This window comes from Chiloscyllium plagiosum, unplaced genomic scaffold, assembly GCF_037043375.1.
Source record: "Chiloscyllium plagiosum isolate Xiang-an unplaced genomic scaffold, Cpla_swu_hap1 HiC_scaffold_39, whole genome shotgun sequence".
In the NCBI taxonomy this organism is placed as follows: Eukaryota; Metazoa; Chordata; class Chondrichthyes; order Orectolobiformes; family Hemiscylliidae; genus Chiloscyllium; species Chiloscyllium plagiosum.
In genome coordinates this window covers 41,203,929-41,219,756 of record NW_028270177.1, presented here as the reverse complement: position 1 = coordinate 41,219,756, position 15,828 = coordinate 41,203,929, and the positions used below count along the sequence as shown (strand labels likewise).

General features: G+C 44.8%; 1 protein-coding gene across 1 annotated transcript in view; it reads left to right on the top strand.

Moving 5' to 3' along the window:
• The window catches only part of lins1 (lines homolog 1), a 64,412-nt gene that overhangs the window by 10,687 nt on the left and 37,897 nt on the right, over window positions 1-15,828 (top strand). The window contains exon 3 of the mRNA XM_087981334.1: window positions 268-358. The gene's annotated coding sequence lies outside the window, so the exon portion shown is untranslated. The remainder of the gene's footprint in view (window positions 1-267; window positions 359-15,828) is intronic.

Here is a 15,828-nt window from a genome sequence, read left to right as displayed (position 1 = left end):
CTTCTTAGGGATTTTCTATTTCACAGGTCACTGATTGATAAAGGTGCCTTTAAAAGAGCTAATTTTCTGGGCAGTCTGCAGATGTTGGAAGTTTGGCAGTTCTCTCTCAACTGTTCAAGTTTTTCTGGTCTTATACCACCAAAGCATCGGATTGTGTCTTTGGCTTTTAATATTGTCAACATATTAAGTTCAAACTTGATTGGAGCTTGGTATTTTTGGGGTATAATTAAACTGATTGGCCTAATTCAAATTTGTTTTTGTATCCAGGCAACCAGTTACTCTAGGTGCTGGACCAAATGTTACAACGTAACTTCGCCAACTGTCTGTGTGCCTCTCTAAGTTCTTCACTCTCTTAAAGGTACAGTACACTTCTACACCTTCATAACACACCACTGTAGTGGGTCGGATCTTAAACAAAACGAGGCAGAGTACAGGAAAGAGATACTGAGCTCAGTGGTATGGATGTAAAGACAACAATCTCTCCATCAATGTCAGCAAAACAAAAGGAACTGGTTAGCAATTTGATGAAGCAGAGGAGAGGACACACTCCTGTCTGTATCAGTGGTGCTGAGCTAGTGGTGGTCGAGAGCTTCAAGGTTTCAGGAGTAAATGTCACCAAATACTTGTCCTGGCCCATCCACGTCCATGTTATAGTCAAGAAAGCACACCAATGCCTCTACTTCCTCAAAAGGTGAAGGAAATTTGGCATGTCCAGAATGACTTATCAATTTTTATAGATGCACCATACAAAGCATCCTATCTGTATGCATTCCAGGTTGGCATAACAACTGCTCTGCTCTCGACTGCAAGAAATTACGGAGAATTCTGAATGGCAGCCCAGTCTATCATGCAAACCAACCTTCCATCCACTGACTCTTATGTATACTTCCCACTGCTTTTGGAGAGCAATCAACCTAATCAAAGACCTGCCCCACCCCGATTATATTCTCTTCCACCCTCTTCCATTGAGCAGAAGATATAAGAGGTTGAAAACATGCACCAATAGATTCCCTATTATCAGACTTTTGAACGGACCGCTCATATTTTAAAGTTGATCTTTCTCTGCACCTTCTCTGTATCTGTAACAATATATTCTGCGTTCTGTTGTATTACCATGATGGACTTATGTAGGGTATGATTCAGCTGTACAGCACACAAAACAATACTTTTCACTGTATCTCATTACATGTGACATAGAATCATCATAGAATCCCTACAGTGTGGAAGCAGGCCATTCAGCCCATCAAGTGTACACTGACTCTCTGAAAAGCATCCCACCCAGACCCATCTATGCATTTCCCATGGATAATACAACTAGCCTGCATATCCCTGAACACTATGGGCAATTTAGCATGGCCAATTCACTCTAACCTGCACATCTTTGGATTGTGGGAGAAAACCGGATAAGCTGGAAGAAAACTTCACAGATGGTGGCCCGAGGTTGGAATCAAACCCAGGTCCCTGCTGCTGTGAGGCAGCAATGCTGACCACTTGCACACCTTGCTGCCCCAGATTTTTATCAAAATCAAATTCCACCATCTACCATGTCTCCAGAACATTATCTGAGTCTCTGGATTGACAGTCCAGTGACAGTACTATTAGGCAATCACAAGTTTGCAAGGTCCTGTTGAAAGAACTTGTATGAATTGCTACAGTGCATCTTGTAAATGACACACACTGCTGCAACTGTGCATCAATGGTGAATTGATGGTGACACTAACCATTGGTTAGTTAGTGTGTTAATCAAATGGGTCACTTTGTCCTGAATGACCTTCTTGAGTATTGTAGAAATTGCAATTGTCCAGACAAGTGGAGAACATTGAAAGGTATAGCACAGAACAGGCCCTTCAGCCCACGATGTTGTGCCAAGGATTAATCCTAATGTAAAATAAAATAAACTAACCTACGCACCCCTCAATTCACTGCTGTACATGTGCGTGTCCAGTACTCACTTAAATGTCCCTAGTGACTTTGCTTTCACCACGACTGATGGCAAAGCATTCCATACATTCACAACTCTGCGTAAAGAACCTACCTATGACGTGTCCTTTATACCTTTCTCCTAATGTCTTAAAACTATGACCCCCTCATGCCAGTCAATCCTGCCCTGGGGAAAAATCTCTGGCTATTGACTCTATCCATGCCTCTCATTACCTTGTATACCTCGATCATGTCACCTCTCTTCCTCCTTCTCTCCAGAGAGAAAAATCCGAGCTTAGTCAACCTCTCTTTATGAGACAAGCCCTCCAGGCAAACCTGTTAAACCTTCTTTGCACCCTCTCCAAAGCCTTTGTGTCTTTCCTATAGTAGGGCGACCAGAACTGGACACAATATTCCAAGTGTGGTCTCACCAGGGACTTGTAGAGCTGTAGCAAAACCTCGTGGCTCTTAAATTCGATCCCCTTGTTAATGAAAGCCAAAACACATTCCATCAAACTCCTGACTTCTGCCATGTAGCTAGTGAACAAGTATTAGAGAGACATGAGAGAGCTGCTCGCTGCAGTATCTTTGTAGTGTTTGCCCTACTTTTGTAGCCATCGTACTTGTGGCTGATTTAGTTCAGTTTCTGATCAATGATAACCCCCCAGGTTGTTGATAGTGAAGGATATAGTGAAGGTAACACCATTAAATATCAGTGGTTGGTATTGGAGATGGTCATTACTTGGTATATGTGGTGTGAATAGTACTTGCCATATAACAGCCCAAGCCTGAAGTTTGTCCAGGTTTTGCTGTATATGGACATGGGCTGCATCATTATTTGAGGAGTCACAAATGGTGCTGAACATTAGACAGATGAATATGAGGTTCAAGAGTTGGTGTGGGAGGGAGGGTTTTACATTCATGGACCATTCTGGTGATGGTCTACACCTGAAACAGAATGGGACCAACATGCTTGCATATTGGTTCACTAGTGGCATTTGGAGGAGTTTAAACTAGTTGGAAGGCAAGGGGGACACACAGCATCAGTATGATAGGGACAGGGAAAAATATAGTAAAGGAACCAAGACTCAGGAGAGAGTTCAGCTATATGGAATTCTTGTGATTAGGCGAGGCTGAATGGCTTCAATTTTAATGCAACAAGCACTATAGTTCAGATAGATGGGTTTAGGGCATGCATTGAAACATGGGTTTGATGAAAACATGGCATATACTGTTGCAACTGTGCATCGATAGTGACTTGAGTAAATGTTCATAGAATCTCTACAGTGTGGAAACAGGCCATTTGGCCCAACAAGTCCACACTGACCCTCTGAAGAGTATCCCACGCAGACCTATTCCCCTACCCTATTACTCCCCAATTAACTCTGAATAATGCATCTAACCTACACATTCCTGAACACTACAGGGCAATTTAGTATGACCAATTCATCTAACCTGCACATGGACTGTGGGAGGAAACCAGAGTACCCAGAGGAAACCCATGCAGACAAGGGGAGATTATGCAAACACCATACAGTTGCCCGAGGCTGGAATCGAACCCGAGTCACCTTGTGCTGCGAGGCAGCAATACTACCCACTGAGCCACCATGCTGCCCAATGTTGAAGGTGATGGAATTAAGGGGAGGTGATGCCTCGGGATATTATTGCTAGACTATTAAAGCAGAAACTCCGCTAATGTTATGGGCACCCGTGTTCATATCTGGCCATGGGAAATGATGGAATTTGAATTCAACAAAATAATACCTGAAATTAAGAATCAACTGATTCCCATGAAACCATTGTTAATTGCCAGAAAAACCCATCTAATTCACTGATGTCCTTCGGGGAGGAAATCTGCCATCCTCACCTGATCTGGCCTACATGTGACTCCAGACCCACAGCAATGTAGTTGACTCTTATCCGCCCTCAGACATGGCCATTCAGTTGGATCAATCGCTACAAAGTTTCAAGAAAGAAATTAACTGGGCAGACCACCCAGCATCAACCTAGGCACCGGAAATAACAATGACAGAAGTAGACTTGTCAACTCTGTAAAACCTCCCTCACTAACATCTGGGGGCTACTACTAAAATTGAGACAGCTGTCTCACAGACTAGTCAAGCAACAGCCTGATGACATAGTCATATTCTCGGAATCATACCTGAAAGACAATGTCCCAGATACCACCATCATTATTCCTGGATTTGTCCTGTCCCACTAGCAGGACAGACCGAGCAATAGTGACAGCAGAGTGGTACACATCCAGGAGCGAGTTGTCCCAGGAGTCCTTGATATTGACTCCGGACCCCATTAAGTCTCATGGCTTTAGGTTAAACATGGGCAAGCAAACCTCCTGCTGATTACTGTGCACCATCCTCCCTCAGCTGATGAGTCAGTACTCCTTCATGTGGAGCAACACAACTGAGGTTGGCAATGGTGCAAAATGCACTCTCGTGGGGAATTTTAATGTTAATTACCAAGAGTCGCTTGGCAACAACACTACTGATCGAACTAGTCGGGTCCGAAAGGACATAGCTGCTAGACTGGGTCTTCAACAGGTGGTGAGGGATTCAATGAGGGAAAAATATACTCAACCTCATCCTTACCAATCTGCCGCTGCAGATGCATTTGCAGATGCATAACAGTAAGAGTGACCACCACACAGTCCTTGTGGAAACAACGTCCCGCCTTCACATTGAGAATACACTCAATTGTGTTATGTGCCACTATCATGCGAAATGAAACAGACTTTGAACAGATCTAGCAACTCAAGACTGGACATCCATGAGAGGCTGTGGGCCATCAGCAGCAGAATTGTACTCCAGCAAAATCCGCAACCTCATGGTCGCGCTCATCTATTACCATCAATCCAGTTGATCAACCTTGGTTCAATGGAGACTGCAGGCCGGCATGTCAGGAACAGCAACAGGCATACATGAAAATGAAGTGGCAACCTGGTGAAGCTACCAAACAAGACCACTTGCATTCCCCCAAACAGCATTAGCAGGAAGTGATAGCCAGAGCTAAGTGATGGATCTAATCAATGGATCAGATCTAAGCTCTGCAGTCTTGCCACATCCAGTTGTGAATGATGGTGGACAATTAAACAACCCACTGGAGGAGGAGGTCCGCAAATATCCCCATCCTCAATGATGGAACAGCCCAATACACAAGTGCAAAGGATAATGCTGAAACATTCTCAGCAATCTTCAGCCAAAAGTGCCAAGTGGATGATCCACCTCGGCCTCCTCCTGTGTTCCCCAGCAATACAGATACCAGTCTTCAGTCAGTTAGATTCACTCTATATGATATCAAGAAACAGTTGGAGATACTAAATACTGAAGAGGCTGGCAACATTCTAGCAGTAGTATCGAACAACTCCAGAACTTGCTGCTCCCCTAGCCAAGCTCTTCCAGCAGTTAGAACACTGGCAGCTACTTGACAATGGTGGAAAGTTTCCTAGCTATGAACTGTACACAAAAAGCAAGACAAGTCCAATCTGACCATTACCACCCATCAGTCTACTCTCGATCATGAGTAAAGTGATGGAAGGGGTAATTAATAATGCTATCAAACAGCACCCGCAATAGCTTGCTAAGTGATGCATGTTTGGCTTCCGTCAGAGCCACTCCATTCCTGATCTCATTACAACCTTGGTTCAAATGTGGACAAAAGAGCTGAATTCCAGAGGTGAGGTGAAAGTGACACCCCATGACATCAGGGCATTCAACCAGGAGTGGCATCAAGGACCTCTAGCAGAACTAGAATCAATGGGCGTCAGGGGGCAAACTCTCACGAGTTAAGGTCATACCGCATATATGTTGCGGTTGTTGGAGGTCTGTCATCTCAGCTCCAGGACATCTCAGCAGTAGTTACCCAGTCTAGGCCCAACCACTTTCAGCTGCTTCATCAATAACCCTTCCTCTATCATATTGTCAGAAGTAGGGATGTTTGCTGATGATTGCGCAATGTTCAGCACCATTCGTGTCTCCTCAGATACTGAAACAGTCCATGTTCAAATGCAACAATCCATTCTGACCTGTGACAAGTAACATTTGTGCCACACAAAGAACAGACTAAGGCCAACTCCAATAAGAGATGATCTAATCACTGTCCTTGACATTCAAGGGTGTTACCATCACTGCAACCCCAATATCAACATCCTTGGGTTACCATTGACCAGAAATTCAATTGAACTCACCGTATAAATGCAGTAGTCACAACTGCAGATCAGTAGCTCCAAAAACTGCAGTAACCCACCTTCTGACTTCCCAAAGCCTGTCCACCATCTTCAAGGCACAAGTCATTTGCCTAGATAGTGCTGATCTAACAACACTCCACTCCCTCCACACAGACATTCAGTTGCAGCAGTGTATACTATCTACACGATGAAAAAATGCACCAAAGATCCTTTGACAGCACCTTCCAAGCCCACAACCACTGCCATGTCGAAGAACAAGGCTGTTTGTATGGCTGGAAACCAGTGTCCAGTGACGTAACACAGGCATCAGTGCTGGATCTCTTTTTGTTTGCAGTATACATCAACCGTTTGAATCAGAATGTTGGGGGGGGGGCAACGACAAGTGAGTTTGCTGGTAGACGAAGATTAGCTGGGTGGTTAATAATGAGGAAGAGATTACAGGAAGGTAATAGGCTGGTTCAGAAGAGATACAGGATACTTGCCTTCATCAATAATGGCATAGATTTTAAGAGCAGAAAGGTTTTGTTGGAACTGCACAAAACTTTGCTGAGGCTGCACGTGGAGTACTGTGTGCAGTTCTGGTTGCCTCACGAAAGGCAGGAAATAGGTGCAAAGAAGATTCACTAGATATTGCTTTGGATGGAGGATTTTAACTTTGAAGAGAGGTGGATGGGCTTTCTTTAAAGCAAGGAACGGTGAGGGGACCCGATAAAATTATGCGGGGCATGGGCAGGATGGAAGGAAGTAGCTGTTGCCCTCAGTTGAAGGGTCAATAATGAGGTGTCGTAATTTTAAGTTGACGGATAGAAGGTTTAGTGGAGACTTGAGGAAAATTGTTTTCACCCAGGAGGCAGTGGGAATCTGAAATGCCTTTCCTGGCAGGATGGTAAAGGCAAGAAATCTCACAACTTTTAAGATGTTTGTGGAAGAGCATTTGACATGTAATTCAAGGCAATTGGCCAAATGCTGGACAGAGAGATTAGTGTAGGTAGGTTGGCACAGACTCAATGAGCTGAAGTTGTGCTGTATTATGTAAACATCAATGAACCTTCCTTCTTTCACATTTTGATGGAAGGAAGTAATTGAAGGAGCTGAAGATGTTTGGACCTTGGACATAACCCTGAGGAACTCTTGATGTCCTGGAGCTGTAATGATTGACCACAAACATCTTCCTGTGCCAAGATGTGACTCTAGTCAACGGAGAGTTTTCGCCTTGATTCCCATTGACTCCAGTTTTTAGTAGGGTTCCTTAATGCCACACAGTCAAATGCAGCCTTGATGTCAAGCATAGTCCACTTTCTGTAATTCAGCTGTTTTGTCCATATGTAGACAAAGACCTAATATGATCAGGAGCCAAGTTGAATTCAAACAGAGTGTCAGTGACCAGGTTATTTCTGAAGGAGTGCTGCTTGATATTACTGTTGAATGCCATTTCTGTTATTTGCTATGGTGCTTGTACTAGGCTTTGAACCTATACCCCCACCACAACTGGGCAGCATAGTGGCTCAGTGGTTAGCACTGCTGCCTTACAGTGCCAGGACCTGGCGTTGATTCCACCTTTAGGCAACTGTGTGGAGTTTGCTCCTTCTCCCCGTGTCTGCATGTGTACCCTGTGTGTGCTCTGATTTCCTCCCATAGTCCAAAGATGTGCAGGTTCGGTGGATTGGCCATGTAAATTGCCCCTAATGTCCAGAGATGCGGAGGTTAGTTGGAGTAGCCATAGGGAATGCAGGGTTACAGGGATTAGGATTGGGGTAAGTCTGGGTGAGATGCTCTTTGGAGGGTCAGTGTGGACCCAATGGGCTGAAAGGCCTGCTTCCACACTGTAGGGATTCTATCTCAATGCTATTCACAATAGAACACTGGTTGGTGACTGAAATTACTTCACAGGATTCCTGCACTATCTGCCTGTTTCTTCTTGACTCCCTGTTATTTCACTTATTTTCCCTCTTCCTGCATATCTATAAGATGCAAAGTGACTGCATCGTTAAACATGCTATCCACAAACCTCTTAGATGTGTCACAATGATACTAGCTCCAATGCATGAGCTGTTTTAGTCAACAATACTATGTAATTAACCAGGATTAGAAAATCATCATGAGTTCCCACGTGGAACAAGAGTTCTGACCTACCCTGCTATAGCTCTATTTATTATATTCTTTTCCTCAGCCCCAAGATTGATCTAGCAAATTTGAGATAACAATAAATTTTGTATATTATGTTTGCTTTCATCAAGAGAAGATTTGCAAGGTCCAAAAAGATTAACCAGGATCCTGACATTGATCTTAAAAGATGGAAAGACATGTTTTGCTATGGGAGTTGGTTGCTAGAAAACCTTAGCTTTGAATGTATTGAACTGCTCATTGGCTGTAATGCTACAGTGAAGGAGTAGACAATGACCTGGTACTGAGTTTCTAAGAGTGCATATAAGCAAGCTTCATATCCCCACAACTTTTTAACCACATTTACAACGAACATTATTTGCATATTGACTCCAACCTTCAAGAATGAATGCAGCCCAGTCCATCGCGAAAACCAATAGGAGTGATTGTGACAAGGTCAGCCAGGTGAACCTCATAGAAAACGAGTTGCCAGATTGGGGCTGATAATCTGGTCCAGTCAAGGAGTCCTGGCTGACGTGTAAACAGGGATGTCCCAGGAGGGGCCTGTCAGTACATGGGTGGGCAGAGTCAGGCAACTGATAGCATCCTCTCAGGAAAGCTGGTATAGGGCAGGCCGGTCAGTACGTGGGCAGGCTGAGCCAGGTGGCTGATGCAACCTGTAGGAAGGACAACCGGGGGAGGACCAGTCAATACGCAGGGATGCTGGGAGCCGGGCGACCAGGGGAAAGGGTCAGTCAGTACGTGGGGTGGTTGGGTGCTGGAAGACCGACAGCCCAACTGCAGGAAAGCAGGTTGGGGGTGGTTTGGTTAGTATGCGGGGTGACCGGGAGCCAGTGACCGATGACCATGCTGGAGAAACGCAGGCTGGGGAGGGTCAGTCAGTATGCAGGGTGGCCAGAGACCGGAAGGCCAACAACCAGCTCATAGGAAAGCGGCCTCGAGTAGTCCGGTCAGTACGCAGGGCGACTAGGAGCTGGTTGGTCGATGACCAGCTTGTAGAAAAGCGGCCCGGAGTAGTCCAGTCAGTACGCGGGGCAACTGGGAGTTGGGTGGTTGATGACCAGCCTGGAGGAAAGAGGCCCGGAGTAGTCCGGTAAGTCCGCAGGGCGACTGGGATCTCGGTGGTCGATGACCAGCTTGTAGAAAAGCAGCCTGGAGTAGTCCAGTCAGTATGTGGGGTGACTGGGAGCTGGGTGGTCGATGACCATCTCGTAGGAAAGCGGCCCGGAGTAGTTTGGTCAGTACGTGGGGCGACTGGGAGCCAGGTGGTTGACCAGTCTGGAGGAAAGCGGCCCGGGGTAGTCTGATCAATACGCGAGGCGACTGGGAGCTGGGTGGTCGACGACCAGCCTGGAGGAAAGCAGGCCTAGGGAGGGTCGGTCAGAATGCAGGGCAGCCGGAGACCGGAAGACCTACAACTGTCCTACAGGAAGGTGAGCCAAGGACGGTCCGATCAGTATGTAGTGTGGACTAGTGTCAGGTGTCTTTTTTATATCTATATTAGATCTGTGTTTTATGCACTGTTTCTCATTTGATTGGATTGTCTTGTCTATGTTTGTTTCTGTTACCTTTGTGATGACTGAAAGTGAGATTTGAGGTTTGTCCTCATTTTCCTGAAATCTGGTTGAATAGTGGGGTTTGGGGTTTAGCTTTGCTGCCCCTTCCCCTGTATGTAGTGTTTTTTTTGTGAACTGCTGCTTTCTGTTTATTGTTATCTGTATTTTGTACTATTCAATATAATTTTAAAAATTAACAAAATAAATAAACAGGGGTGTCAGACATTTTGAGAGCTGGTTCTGAGGGAGCTTGATCAGTGTCAAGGATTTTTCCCATATAAATAAAGGGTGACTCAGTGACAGTACACTGGCCTCTATGGAGTTATTTCAGTTATGCAAAGCATGCTCCTGAAGAAATTTCTTGCAATAGTCATCTTTGCATTGGGTAAGCATTTCTGGCATCACACTGTTATTTGGGGAGCTTGACTTGTTCAATCCTGCCATTGAAAATTGGGCCAGTGTGTGGAAAGAATGCATTTTCTTCTGGGAAAGTGATGTTGGGGTAGACGAAAAGCAACAAGGAACTTTCCTGACAGCTTGTGGACCCACAGCTTTTTGAGTTATCAGGACCCTAAATTTCCCTGAGGCATCAGAGAATAAAACCTTTGAAGTGAGAATGGATTTAGTTAAGGAATACTATGATGCCAAGCCTCCTCTCATTCTGAGACACTATCATTTTTATTTGACAATTCAAGAACCAAGGGAATCTGTGTTGGGATTTTTGACTAGGTTAAGATGACTGGCAGAGGCATATGACTTTGGTTTGACCCTTAATGAGATGCTAAGAGACCACTTGGTATATGGGATTAATGATATAATCATGCAAAAGCACCTACTACTAGCTGAAGTCCAAATGGACTTCAAACAGACACTACAACTCACTTTATCATTGGAAAATGCAGCAAGTGGAGCATATGAGTTGCAAGGTATTCCAATGGAACTGTACACCTTCGCCAGTCCAACTGAGCTTGGGGACACCATTTGAGTGAAGGCAACTGAGTAGCCTCACAGAGAACATATCCTGAATAGAGGGACTCCAGTTCAGCCCTGAGCAAAGCCCCTAAACAAAGCTAAATCTCGGCCAAACAGTTAAAATTACCTACAGATTCCAGTATGGTCAGATATTGTAGTTGTTGCCGGTATGTGGACTCAAGACAACAAAAGAATCCCACTAGACCTAAACTGAATAAAAGAACTCATAGGTCAATATCCAGGAAAGTGCATAACCTGCGATGTTCAAATACATCTGGTTTGAAACTATGAAATTGCGTCATAACATCCAAATCAGAACCAATCAAAATAAACATCTGGTTAAATGGTCACTTGGTTCTAATCAGGATCGCTAGTGGCCCAGCCATCTTAATAATCACACAACCAATCTTTAACAAAATTCGCTCTGGACTCTAAAACTCTTACTGAGAACCAATATCAGGGAACTTTTACCCCTAAGTCACAGAGGCATAGAGTCCTAAAAAACACAGAGACAGACTCTTTGGCCTGAGCTGGTCCATGCTGACCAAAATGTCCATCCACACTGACCCTATTTCTCTGCACTTGGCCCATATCCTTCTAATCCTTTCCTAACCATGTATTTGTCCAAATGCCTTTTAAATGTTGTTGTGTACCTGCCCCAACCACTTTTTCTGGTAGCTCAGTCCATATGCACACTGTCCTCTGTGGAAAATGGTTGCCCTCAGGTTTCCTTTTATTCTTTCCCTTTTAAACTTAAACTGATGACCTCTAGTCCTTAATTCCCCAAGCCTGGGAAAAAGACTGAGTGTATTCATCCTATCCATGCCTCTCATGATCTTATATACCTCCATAAGTTCCCCCCTTAGTCTCCTACATTCAAGAGAAAAAAAAGTCCTACCTTGTCCAACCTCTCCCTATAACTCAGACCCTTGAGCCCTGGCAACATCCTTGTAAATTTTTTCTTCCCTCTTTCCAGTTTAATAACATCCTTCCTCTAACAAGGTGACCAAAACTGAACACAATACTCAAGTGTGGCCTCACCAATGTCCTGTATACCTGCAACATAACTTCTGAACTTCTATACTCAGTGTCCTGACTGATGATAGCCAGTGTGCAAAAAGCGTTCTTCACCGCTCTGTCTACCTGTGACTCCACTTTCAGAGAACTGTGCACCTGAACTCCTAAGGTCCCTCTGCTCCACTACACTTCATAAGGCCCTACCATTCACCATGAAACTCCTACCTTGATTTGACTTGCCAAAATTCAAGGCCTCACACTTGTCAATATTAAACTCTATTTGCCATTTCTCAGCTCACCACCCCAGTTGATTAAGGTCTTGCTGCAATTTCTGAGGACCTTCCTCACTGTCCATGATACTGCCTATTTTGGTATCATCAGCAAACTTACTAATCATGCCTTGTACATTCTCATCCAAATTATTGATATAGATAACAAACAGTAATGGGCCCAGCACCGACCCAAGGCACTCCACTGGTCACAGGTCTCCAGTCCGACAAGCATCTTCCACTATTACTTTCTGCTTCCTACCATCAAGCCAATTGTGTATCCAACTTTCCAGCTCACCCTGGATTCCATGTGATCTAACCTTCCAGAGCAGCCCACCACATGAAACCTCCTCTTGTAGCCACAGTACATCCAGAATGCTCCCTGTGATAGCAAGATTAACATTTTCTGCACTTTCTGAGTAAAGTCATTTCTGTTGTATTCCCTGTTTCTTTCTGACATACTTGTATTGCCAGCCCTCAACTTTGCTTCACCCCATACTGAAATTACTTCTTCATTATAAAAATACTTTGGATGCTGGAAATAATGAAATTAAAAAGTCAGAAACTTTTTCCCCGGGTACAACAGAGTGTTACAAGGGGACATAAATTTAAGGTGAAGGGTAGAAGGTATAGCGGGGATGTCAGGAGTAGGTTCTTTACCCAGAGAGTGGTGGGGGCACGGAATGCGCTGCCTGTGGGAGTGGCAGAGTCAGAATCATTGGCGACCTTTAAGCGGCAATTGGAGAGGTACATGAATGGGTGCTTAAGCTAGGACAAATGTTCGGCACAATATCGTGGGCTGAAGGGCCTGTTCTGTGCTGTATTGTTCTATGTTCTATGTTCTAAAAACAGAATGCTGTAAATACGCAATCTACAGTAGATGACAGTAATGACTACCAGTTAATATTTGATCAATGTTCCCATTCACAATGAGGATACCTTTTATCATGTTTAGCAGATAAATAGAATAGTTCCACAGAATATTTCGTGTCCATTTGGGAAGTAGACAGTGTCGAGGCTCAATGTCTCATCTGAAAGGCAGCAGCTCTGACAATGCAGCACCCCCTGTGTACTGCACTGGAGTGTCAATTTTGGTGGCAAGTCACAGAGTGGGACTTGAGCCCATAACTTTCTGACTCAAAAGCATGAACTAAGCTATGGCTGTCACTGACAATGTAATAGGAGACCATATACGGAACAAGTGTACTTTAAGATGAGGTGCCATCATGGTGATATACATGGTGCCAACATGCATGATAAAGAGATGTAACATACTGTAAGCAGCTAAGCGATACCAAAATCACCTGATCAGTTAAAAACTCTACAGTTCTGCCACATCCACCAACAATAATGATATCACAGCCCATTGACTGTTCTGATTCAAGAAGGTGTCTGATCACTGTGTTTTTGAGGCCAATCAGAGATGAATATTAAGTATGCTTTGCCAGCAACTCCCACATGAACAAATTTTAGCCTCTGCATTATAATTGCACTATTGATGTGGATGAGTGTGGTTTATCTGTTGGGCCATTAGTGAACACCAATCATTTTTATGTTACTCTGTACTCCAGTCATCTCATAGGATTAGGAATGGATTATCTATTGGGCCATTGGTGAATGCCAAAACTTTTTATGCTGGTGCTGGGTCCACTGCTTTTTGTCATTTATATAAATGATTTGGATGTGAACATAGGAGGTATCATTAGTAAGTTTGCAGATGACACCAAAATTGAAAGTGTAGTGGACAGCGAAGAAGGTTACCTCAGATTACAATGGGATCTTGATCAGATGGGCCAATGGGCTGATGAGTGGCAGATGGAACTAAATTTGAGTAAATGCAAGTAATGCATTTTAGTAAAACAAAAGGGCAGAACTTATAGAGTTAATGGTAGGGCCCTGGGTAGTATTATCGAACAGAAAGACCTAGGGGTTCAGGTACATAGTTCTTTGAAAGTTGTATCACAGGTAGACACTGATTTAGAAGGTGTTTAGCACACTTGCCTTCATTGGTCAGAACATTGAGAGTAGGAGGTGGGACGTCATGTTAAGGTTATACACAGGACATTGGTGAGGCCACTATTGGAATACTGTGTACAATTCTGGTCACTCTGCTATAGAAGGATATTATTAAGTTGGAGAGGGTTCAGAATGTTGCTGGGTTGCAAGGTGGCGCCAATGCAGTCATCAATGTAGCGGAGGAAGAGGTGGGAAGTGGTGCTGGTATAACTATGGAAGATGGACTGTTCTACGTAGCCAACAAGAGACAGGCATAGCTGGGGCCTATACATGTGCCCATGACTACCCTTTGGTCTGGAGGACGTGGGAGGACATGGATGCCACTTCATGCTCCCACGAGGAGGTTGAGTAGTTCATCAACTTCACCGACACACTCCACCCCGATCCTAAATTCATCTGGACCATCTCTGACACCTCCCTCCCCTTCCTGGACCTCTCCATCTCCATTAATGATGACAGACTTGACACTGACATTTATTACAAATCCACTGACTCCTACAGCTACCAGGATTACACCACTTCCCACCCTACCTCCTGCAAAAATACCATTCCATATTCCCAATTCCTCCGCCTCCGTCGTATCTGCTCCCAGGAGGACCAGTTCCACCACAGAACACAACAGATGGCCTCCTTCTTTAGAGATCGCAATTTCCCTTCTCACGTGGTTAAAGATGCCCTCCAACGCATTTCATCCACATCCCGCACCTCCACCCTCAAACCTCACCCCTCCAACCGTAACAAGGACAGAACCCCCCGGTCCTCACTTTCCACCCTACCAATCTTCGCATTAACCGCATCATTCGCCGACATTTCCGCCACCTCCAAACAGACCCCACCTCCAGAGATATATTTCCCTCCCCACCCCTTTCCGCAAAGACCGTTCCCTCCGTGACTACCTGGTCAGGTCCACACCCCCCAACAAGCCACCCTCCCATCCTAACAACCTGCCCTGCCACCGCAGGAATTGCAAAACCTGCGCCCACACCTCCTCCCTCACCACCTTCCAAGGCCGCAAAGGAGTCATCCACATCCATCAAAGTTTCACCTGCACATCCATCAATGTCATTTATTGTATACGTTGCTCCCGATGTGGTCTTCTCTACATCAGGGAGACTTGACGCCTCCTTGCAGAGCGCTTCAGGGAACATCTCTGGGACACCCGCACCAATCAACCCCAACGCTCCGTGGCTCAACATTTCATCTCCTCCTTCCCCTCTGCCAAGGACATGCGGGTCCTTGGCCTCCTCCACCGCCGCTCCCTCACCACCCGACCCCTGAAGGAAGAATGCCTCATCTTCCGCCTCGGAACACTTCAACCCCAGGACAACAATGTGGACTTCACCAGTTTCCTCATTTCTCCTCCTCCCACTTTACCTCAGTTCCAACCTTCCAGCTCAGCACTGTCCTCATGACCTCTCCTACCTGCCAATCTGCTCCAACCTCCCCTCTGACCTATCACCTCCATCCCCACCTCCATTCACCCATTGTACCCTTGACACAAATTCTGAAATCTCCAATTAGACAGCAAGCAAATTTTGCAGTTCCCCTTTCTATAAAACCCTGTAAGAAAAATACAAGCATATATGTTCTGATGAAAGATCACAGACCTGAAATATTGACTATTTTCCCAAGAATACTGCAAAGTCTGTTAAATATATTCTACATTTTAATTTCTGTTTCAGATTTCCAGCATCTGAAGTATTTTACTTTTCAATAAGTACAAATTTCTTCCCATGTGCAAGTGACATTTAAA